The sequence below is a fragment of the Hordeum vulgare genome, chromosome 4H, assembly GCF_904849725.1.
Source record: "Hordeum vulgare subsp. vulgare chromosome 4H, MorexV3_pseudomolecules_assembly, whole genome shotgun sequence".
Taxonomy (NCBI): domain Eukaryota; kingdom Viridiplantae; phylum Streptophyta; class Magnoliopsida; order Poales; family Poaceae; genus Hordeum; species Hordeum vulgare.
In genome coordinates, this window is record NC_058521.1 from 491928276 (window position 1) to 491935160 (window position 6885).

A 6885-nucleotide genomic window follows, 5' to 3' on the forward strand; every position below is an offset into this window, starting at 1 on the left:
CTATCATAATTGAATTCCTTGAAATCCAAAGTAGTAATTTCATCACTACTCAAAGTTTTGATATCCTCTACTCCACTTTCAGTGCTTTTAGCATCAAGGTAGATAGACTCCGAATCATTGGGGTGTTTTTCAACCAAAGTGGATTCATATCCAGCCCCATCGTCATTGGGATTGACATTAGAAAACAAGGATTCAATAGGAGTCACACCAAGAACTTTAAGATCTCATGATTCTCATCACGAGAAACACGCCTTTTTAAGCCATTCATGTCTAGCACGAATTTGGACGGTTCTTTCTTTACTCTCATTCATGCAAACATGCATAGCTTTCAAAGTTTCATCCATATTAATCTTGGGAGGAGCACATCTCAATTTCAAAGCATCAATATCAAGAGACATTCTATCAACGGTCTTAGCCAAGTCATCAATTTTGAGCAGTTTTTCTTCTATGGACGCATTCAAAATCTTTTGCGAGTTGATAAACTCTTAATATTACTCTCAAGATCATAGGGTAATTTATTGTAATTTCCATGAGCATTGTTGTAGGAATTGCCAAAGTTATTAGAGGGATTACTAGGAAAAGGCCTAGGATTAAAGTTACCTCTATAAGCATTGTTTTTGCCAAAATTATTCCTACCAACAAAATTAACATCTAAGCTCTCATTGCTATTCTCGATCAAGGAAGAAAAAGGCATATCATTTGGATCTAAAGGAGCACTTTTACTAGCAAAAAATTTATTAACTCATCCATCTTAGCACTCAAAGAGTTAATTTCTGCTATACCATGCACTTTTTTACTAGTAGGTGACCTTTCAGTGTGCCATTGAGAATAGTTTGTCATGATATTATCTAGGAGTTTTGTGGCTTCTCCTAGTGTGATTTCATGAAAGTTTCCACCGGAGGCAGAATCCAAGATATTTCTAGAAACAAAATTCAAACCAGCATAGAAGATTTGTATAATCATCCAAAGACTCAGGCCATGAGCGGGACAATTTCTAATCATCAATTTCATTCTCTCTCAATATTGTACAACATGTTCATGATCTAGTTGCTTAAAATTCATGATATCATTATGGAGAGAGATAATCTTAGCCGGTGGAAAATACATGGAAATATAAGCATCTTTACACTTGTTCCAAGAATCAATACTATTTTTGGGTAAAGATGAAAACCAAGTTTTTGCTCGGTCTCGTAATGAGAACGGAAATAGCTTCAATTTAATCATATCATTATCCACATCTTCTCCTTTTGCATATCACATAACTCAATGAAGGTATTAAGATGGGATGCAGCATCGTCACTAGGAAGGCCGAAAAATTCCTCTTTCATAACAAAATTCAGCAAGGCAGCATTGATTTCATATGATTCCGCACTAGTGGCGGGAGCAATCGAAGTACTAATAAAATCATTATTATTAGTATTCGAGAAGTCACATAATTTGGTGTTGTCAGTCATGGTGACTTAGTAAGCAGACAAGCACACAAGCGAACAGAAAGCAAGCGAAAGAAAGGGCGAGCGAAAAAGGCAAATATGTTTGTAAATTTTGTTTTTTCAGAAGTGGGGGAGAGGAAAACGAGAGTAAAAAAGGCAAATAATCTAAATGCAAGAGATGAGTTTGCGATAGTTACTTGGATAAGCTTCACTTTGAATATTCCCCGGCAACGGCGCCAGAAATTCTTCTTGCTACTTGTTGAGCTTGCGTTGGTTTTTCCCTTGAAGAGGAAAGGGTGATGCAACACACTAGCAATAAGTATTTCCCTCAGTTTGAGAACCAAGGTATCAATCCAGTAGGAGTATCAAGATGAGGCACCAATGTACCTGCGCAAAAACAAACAAACTTGCACCCAACGCTATAAAGGGGTTGTCAATCCCTTCACGATTATTTGCAAGGTGAGATCTGAAAGGTGAAAAGTGCAACAAAGTAATTTTGTAGATCTGAAAATATGATGTGAGATAGACCCCGGGGCCATAGTGTTCACTAGAGGCTTCTCTCATGATAGCAAGTATTAGGTGGGTGAACGAATTACTGTCGAGCAATTGATAGAATCTCGCAAAGTCATGATGATATCTAAGGCAATGATCATACATATAGGCATCACGTCCGAGACAAGTAGACCGATACTTTCTACATCTACTACTATTACTCACACATCGACCGTTGTCCAGCATGCATCTAGTGTATTGAGTTCATAACAAATAGAGTAACGCCTTAAGCAAGATGACATGATGTAGCGGGATAAATTCATGCAATAGATATAAACCCCATCTTTTTACCCTTGATGGCAACAACACGATGCGTGCCTCGCTACCCCTTCTGTCACTAGGTGCGGACACCGCACGGTATGAACCCAAAACCAAGCACTTCTCCCAGTGCAAGAATTATAGATCAAGTTGGCCAAACAAAACCCACAAATCGAAGAGAATTACAAGGATACGAAATCATGCATATAAGAGATCAGAGGAGACTCAAATAATATTCATAGATAATCTGATCATAAATCCACAATTCATCGGATCTCGACAAACACACCGCAAAAGAAGGTTACATCGGATAGATCTCCATGAAGATCATGGAGAACTTTGTATTGAAGATCCAAGAGAGAGAAGAAGCCATCTAGCTACTAGCCACTACAGGAATCAGCTTCTTTGTCGTCTGCCATCACAGACGGCAAAGACTAAATCCCGGACGGCAAAGACAAAACCACAGACGGCAAAGAATCTCACGGCCGGCAAAATTTCTGCGTCAGCCTACGACGGCATAGGACCTTCTTTGCCGTCTGTCCCCCCAAAGCGGACGGCAAAGCTCTTTGCCGTCAGATTTCCATAGGAGCAATCGGCAAAGTGCTCGAGACGGCAGCCGACAGGCGTTGCCTCCATTAGGGGTTAACGGAGGCTTTGTCGTCTGCCTCCCCCTTATTCTTTGTCGTCTGCCTCCCCCTTGTTCTTTGCCGTATGCTCCCCCTTATGCTTTGTCTTCTGCCTCCTCCTCCCCCCCCCCCCTCCACTCTTTGTCGTCTGCCTCCTCCCCCCCCCTCCTTTGTGCCCTCTTCTTTGCCGTCTTCCCACCCTGGAGGCAGACGGCAAAGAGCCTATATAGACACCCCAGGATGCACAGGTCTTTGCCATCAGCTGGCGGACGGCAAAGAGCCCATATAGTACCTGTTTTTTTTGTTTTATATTATTTCATAGCATATATATATATTTGACATCATATTTATATAATTCACCACACATATATGATATATAGTTCACCACACATATACTTGCAACACATATATATAATTCACCACACATATATGATATACATATAAATCAATGTACATCCCCATATATCGAAAGAACCAACATACAAAGTATTGCATTGTTTATCCATATATACATATACATATAGTTCGACATTGTTCATCAACTCAAATGAAAACTAGATGATATACATATAAAGTTCATCCATCGACATTGTTCAACTCCATGAATCCCAGCTTCCATGCCTGTAGTATATCCAATCTCCAAAAATGTGAATAAGAAAGTCAGAAGAAGAACAAAATATGATGTTTTTGAGCTAATTATGTCATTTTTTAGCAGAAAACAAGCTAAGAATATAATATTCATGAGCTAACCAAGGTTCTTATGCCATTTTTAGCTTATTATGGCATTTTGGAGCTAAATGGGCTAATTATGTCATTGTTGGGGAAATTAAAGCAAAGATAATATGAAAGAGGAGAAGAAAGAGGAGGAGGAGGAGAATAATAAGAAATCAAGAAGAAGGAGGAGAAGGACTAGAAGGTCCTTGGCCTTCTCCTCCTCCTCCTCCTTCTCCTTCTTCTCTTCTTCTTCTTCTTCTTCTTCTTTCTTTTCATTTTGCCTATTTCTTCTCCTCTTCTCCTCTTGTTGGAGCTAAATTACCTAATTATGTCTTTTTGGAGCTAAATGGGTTAATTATCACATTTTAGAGGAAAACAAGCTAAGTATATAATATTCATGAGCTAACCAAGTTTCTTATGCCATTTTGAGCTTATTACGGTATTTTGGAGCTAAATGGGCTAATTATGTCATTGTTGGGGAAATTAAAGCCAGGATAATATGAAAGAGGAGAAGAAAGAGGAGGAGGAGGAGAAGAAGAAGAAATCAAGAAGAAGGAGGAGAAGGAGGAGAAGGAGGAGGAGGAGAAGGACTAGAAGGTCCTTGGCCTTCTCCTTCACCTCCTCCTCCTCCTCCTCCTTCTCCTTCTTCTCTTCTTCTTCTTCTTCTTTCTTTTCATTTTTCCTATTTCTTCTCCTCTTCTCCTCTTGTTGGAGCTAAATTACCTAATTATGTCTTTTTGGAGCTAAATGGGCTAATTATTCCATTTTAGAGGAAAACAAGCTAAGTATATAATATTCATGAGCTAACAAAGGTTCTTATGCCATTTTGAGCTTATTATGGTATTTTGGAGCTAAATAGGCTAATTATGTCATTGTTGGGGAAATTAAAGCAAGGTTAATATGAAAGCGGAGAAGAAACAGGAGGGGGAGGAGAAGAAGAAGAAATCAAGAAGAAGGAGGAGAAGGACTAGAAGGTCCTTGGCCTTCTCCTCCTCCTCCTCCTCCTTCTCCTTCTTCTCTTCTTCTTTTTCTTCTTCTTCTTCTTCTTCTTCTTCTTTCTTTTCATTTTTCCTATTTCTTCTCATCTTCTCCTCTTGTTGGAGCTAAATTACCTAATTATATCTTTTTGGAGCTAAATGGGCTAATTATCCCATTTTAGAGGAAAACAAGCTAAGTATATAATATTCATGAGCTAACCAAGGTTCTTATGCCATTTTGAGCTTATTATGGCATTTTGGAGCTAAATGGGCTAATTTTGTCATTGTTGGGGAAATTAAAGCAAGGATAATATGAAAGAGGAGAAGAAAGTGGAGGAGGAGGAGAAGAATAAGAAATCAAGAAGAAGGAGGAGAAGGAGGAGAAGGAGGAGGAGGAGAAGGACTAGAAGGTCCTTGGCCTTCTCCTCCTCCTCCTCCTTCTCCTTCTTCTCTTCTTCTTCTTCTTCTTCTTTCTTTTCATTTTTCCTATTTCTTCTCCTCTTCTCCTTTTGTTGGAGCTAAATTACCTAATTATGTCTTTTTGGAGCTAAATGGGCTAATTATCCCATTTTAGAGTAAAACAAGCTAAGTATATAATATTCATGAGCTAACCAAGGTTCTTATGCCATTTGGAGCTTATTATGGCATTTTGGAGCTAAATGGGCTAATTATGTCATTGTTGGGTAAATTAAAGCAAGGATAATATGAAAGAGGAGAAGAAAGAGGAGGAGGAGGAGAAGAAGAAGAAATCAAGAAGAAGGATGACAAGGAGGGGAAGTAGGAGGAGGAGAAGGACTAGAAGGTCCTTGGCCTTCTCCTCCTCCTCCTCCTCCTCCTCCTCCTCCTTCTCCTTCTTCTCTTCTTCTTCTTGTTCTTCTTTCTTTTTATTTTTCCTATTTATTCTCCTCTTCTTGGAGCTAAAGTACCTAATTATGTCTTTTTGGAGCTAAATGGGCTAATTATCTCATTTTAGAGGAAAACAAGCTAAGTATATAATAGTCATGAGCTAACCAAGGTTCTTATGCCATTTTGAGGTTATTATGGCATTTTGGAGCTAAATGGGCTATTTTTTTATTTTTGGGGAAATTAAAGCAAGGATAATATGAAAGAGGAGAATAAAGAGGAGGAGGAGGAGGAGAAGAAGAAATCAAGAAGAAGGAGGAGAAGGAGGAGGAGGAGAAGGACTAGAAGGTCCTTGGCCTTCTCCTCCTCCTCCTCCTCCTCCTCTTCCTTCTCCTTCTTCTCCTCTTTTCTTCTTCTTTCTTTTCATTTTTCATATTTCTTCTCCTCTTCTTGGAGCTAAATTATCTAACTATGTCGTTTTGGAGCTAAATAGGCTAAATATCTCATTTTAGAGGAAAACAAGCTAAGTATATAATATTCATGAGCTAACCAAGGTTCTTATGCCATTTTGAGGTTATTAGGCATTTTGGAGCTAAATGGGCTAATTATGTCTTTTTCGGGAAATTAAAGGAAGGATAATATGAAAGAGGAGAAGAAAGAGGAGGAGGAGGCGGAGAAGAAGAATAAATCGATAAGAAGGAGGAGAAGGAGGAGAAGAAGGAGAAGGAGGAGGAGGAGAAGGACTAGAAGGTCATTGGCCTTCTCCTCCTTCTCCTCCTCCTTCTCCTTCTTCTCTTCTTCTTCTTCTTCTTTCCTTTCATTTTCCTATTTCTTCTCCTCTTCTTGGAGCTAAATTACCTAATTATGTCCTTTTGGAGCGATATGGGCTAATTATCTCATTTTAGAGGAAAACAAGCTAAGTATATAATATTCATGAGCTAACCAAGGTTCTTATGCCATTTTGAGGTTATTATGGCATTTTGGAGCTAAATGGGCTAATATTGTCTTTTTGGGGAAATTAAAGCAAGGATAATATGAAATAGGAGAAGAAATAGGAGGAGGAGGAGAACAAGAAGAAATCAAGAAGAAGGAGGAGAAGGAGGAGAAGGAGGAGGAGGAGAAGGACTAGAAGGTCCTTGGCCTTCTCCTTCTCCTCCTCCTCCTCCTCCTCCTCCTTCTCCTTCTTCTCTTCTTCTTCTTCTTCTTTCTTTTCATTTTTCCTATTTCTTCTCCTCTTCTTGGAGCTAAATTAGCTAACTATGTCTTTTTGGAGCTAAATGGGCTAAATATCTCATTTTAGAGGAAAACAAGCTAAGTATATAATATTCATGAGCTAACCAAGGTTCTTATTCCATTTTGAGGTTATTATGGCATTTTGAAGCTAAATGGGCTAATTATGTTCTTTGGGGGAAATTAAAGCAAGGACAATATGAAAGAGGAGAAGAAATAGGAGGATGAGTAGAAGAAGAAGAAATCAAGAAGAAG